This window comes from Chrysochloris asiatica, unplaced genomic scaffold (genome assembly GCF_000296735.1).
Source record: "Chrysochloris asiatica unplaced genomic scaffold, ChrAsi1.0 scaffold00190, whole genome shotgun sequence".
Lineage (NCBI taxonomy): Eukaryota > Metazoa > Chordata > Mammalia > Afrosoricida > Chrysochloridae > Chrysochloris > Chrysochloris asiatica.
In genome coordinates, this window is record NW_006408708.1 from 4599293 (window position 1) to 4602873 (window position 3581).

Here is a 3581-nt window from a genome sequence, read left to right on the forward strand (position 1 = left end):
AGGGCTGCTAACTGCATTATCAGTGGTTTAAACCTACCAGTTGCTCCTTGGAAACCCTACATAAGGTTGCTATTAGTTGGAACTGACTTCATGGCACTTAATATGGGCAAAATACTGAAAGATGCAGGAAGTATCAAAATAATATGGAAGAAACACATAGTCAACTGTATCAAAAAGAATTGGTCAACATTCAATCATTTCAAGAAGTAGCATATGATCAAGAACTGATGGTTTTGAAGGAAGAAGTCTAAGGTGCACTGAAGGCAGTACTGAAAAGCAAGGCTCACAAATGGAAATATTTCAGCAAATTGATGCAACACTGGAAGCACAGACAAATCAATGCCAAGAAATTTGGTAACCGACTAGAAGAAATTCATTTTTGTGCCCATTCCAAAGAAAGGTGAACCTACAGAATGCAGAAATTATTGAACAATATCATTAATATCACATGCAAGAAGACTTTTACTGCAGATTATTCAAAAGTAGTCCATTGACAGGGAGCTGCCAGAAATTCAAGCCAGATTCAGAAGAGGATATGGAATGTCAAATGGATCTTGGCTGAAAGCAGAGCACACCAGAAGCATGTTTACTTGTGGTTTATTGGCAATGCAAAAGCACTCAACTATGTGTATCATAGCAGACCATGGATAACACTGTAAAAATTTGCAATGCCAGAATACTTGATTATGCTCATGAGGAAACCGTACATAGACCAAGCGGCAGTTGTTCAAACAGAACAAGGTGATACTCCATGGTTCAACATCAGGAAAAGTATGTGCCAGGGTTGTATCCTCTCACCATAGGATACTTCTAGCCTCCTAAATTGTGAGCAAGACTGGTCCCTCCAGATGACATGTTCAAATTATGAAAGACACAGTCTCACCATCTTCACTTCTAAGGAGTATTCTGGCTGTACGAAGGAGTTTCAAAAAGTTCATGAAAGATGGAATGAGAAAAAGCAGAATTTTTCCATGAACTTTATGCAGTACCTCATACTTCTTCCAAGCTAGATTTGTACATTCTTTGGATAGCCTAGGTTGTGGTCAATATTCTTCACCAACACCATAATTCAAAGGCATCAATTCTGTGGTCTTCCTTATTCATTGTCCAGCAGTTGCTTGCATATGAGGTTAATGAAATTATTATGGCTTGGGTCAGGTTGCACATTAGTTCTTAAAGTGATATATTAGATTTTGATCACTTTAATGAGGTTTTTTTGCCGCAGATTTGTCCAATGTAATGTATCATTTGATATCTTGATTGCTTTTTTTAAGGAGCCCTGGTGGCACTGTGAATTGTGTTGTAGTGCTAACCACAATGTCAGTGGTTCAAACCCACTTGTTGCTCTGCAGGAGAAAGATGAGGCTGTCTGCTCCCATAAAGATGTACAGTGTTGGAAACCAATATAATATCACTATGCATCTAAGAACATCATGATTGGTAATGTGGAGGTTTTGCAAAAAAGAGGAAGACCCCCAATGAGATGGATTGGCACGGTGGCAGCAGCAATGGGCTTAACTGCAGCAATTGTGAGAATGACGCAGGACTGGGCAGTGTTTTGTTCCGTTGTGCTTAGGGTAGCCGAGTCGGTACCAACTAATGACACCTAACAACAACAACAAAATGTGATTAAAGTTAAAATGTAAATGAAAACAAAATAAATACCTCCTCTGCTCTCCTGCTTTCTGGGAGTAACCATTGTTGCATGTAGTCTAGCAGTGGTTAAAGGTGCCCTGATGGCACAGTGTTTAAGATCCCAGCTGCTAACGGAAAGTTGGGCAGTTTGAACTCACCAGGGTCTCTGCAGGATAAAAGAACTGACGATCTGCTATCATAAAGATTGCAACCTAGGAAACCCTATGCGGCAGGTCTACTCTGTCTTCTAGAGTTGCTTTAAGTTGGAACTGACTCCATGGAACACAACAATAGGAATAGTGGTTAAAATGTTTCACTAATTTTGTGGCATTGGGCAAGTTGGGTGACTCAGATCTCTCATTTGTAAACTGGGGATAATAATAATAATAATAATAATAATAATAATAATAATACCTACCTCATAGCGTTGTTCAGAAGGTTAGCGATAATGTATTACAGTGCTTTGAATAGTGCCAAATACAAAGAAAGAACTCAATAAATGTTAGTTACAACCATCCTTTACATCATTTTTATGCATGTCCCTATGCTGTTGTTGCTGTTAAGTGCCATTGAGTCTGTTCAGATGCATAGTGACCCTGTTTTTGGTTTCTGAGGAGCAGCTGGTGGGTTTGAACTGATGACCTAATGGTTTGAAGTTCAGCACTTCTCCTATAGCTTCACACCAGGAGTCTGCATGTCCCTGTACATATGTAAAATATATTTGATCTATAAGAAAACATGGAATCTATAAAAAATATGATTACAAAAATGCATTTTTCCTTAAATTTACATTTTTCTCCCTCTACAAAATATTGTTATACAAGTTAATCTACTCTCCTTACTTTAAATCACAGAATAACATTCAATGATAAGAGGACACTGTTAATTATTCAACCATTTCTCTGATATTGGGAATGTGGGTGGTTTCCACTCTTGGTTTTTAACAATGCTCTGAAGGAGCTCTGGTAGCATAGTGATTATGAATCGGGCTGCTAACCTCAGGGTCAGCAGTTCGAAACTACCTCCTGTTCTGTGGGAGACACATGAGGATTTCTGCTCCCATAAAGATTTACAGCCTCGGGAACCCTGTACAGGGTTGCTATGAGACGGAACCGACTCCATGGCACATAACCACCACCTCAATCAGTGCTTGTGTACTTCTTGATTTCTACAGAGAATTCGTAGACATGAAAGAGTTGTGTTGAAGCATATGTATATTTATAATAAGATGGTAAAATGTTGTACCCGCTGTTGAGTTCCGATATTACCAGTCTTTATACTATCTTTCAATCTCATAGGTAGAAAATGCTATCTTGTGTAAATGTGCATTTCTCTGCTTCCTGGTAAGACTGACTATTTTGGAATACATATATCTGTTATCTGTCTATGGTTTGTCTTCCATGAACTGCCTATTTATATCCATTCTGATATCTCTCATATACCTAGAAGAGTCATATACTTCATCTCCTTGTTTCCCTGACATTTGGGCACATATTATCTGTGGCATATATGAATTCTCATATAACTTTATTCCAATGCCTAGTTTAGGCATGTGAGATCGCTGAAAGGAGAGAAAAATGGATATTATGAAGTTCCTGTTAGGTTATACAGTCATCAAAGGGAAGTGGCTTTTAAAACTATCCACTATCTTTCAGTTCAATATTTCATAGACTTTTTGAAGCCCCCTTGTATTTATACACATATACACACTCATCCCATAGCTCTACCTATCTATCTATCTATCTATCTATCTATCTATCTATCTATCTATCTATCTGTCTATACATACAATTTAGGACTCCTGGTGTGGCACTGTAGGTTCAGCACTGGACTTCAAACCACAAGGTCAGCAGTTCAAACTCACTAGTTGCTCCTTGGAAACCCTATACAGGGTTGCTAAGACTCAGAACCTACTCAATGGCATTGAGCAACTATATATATATATA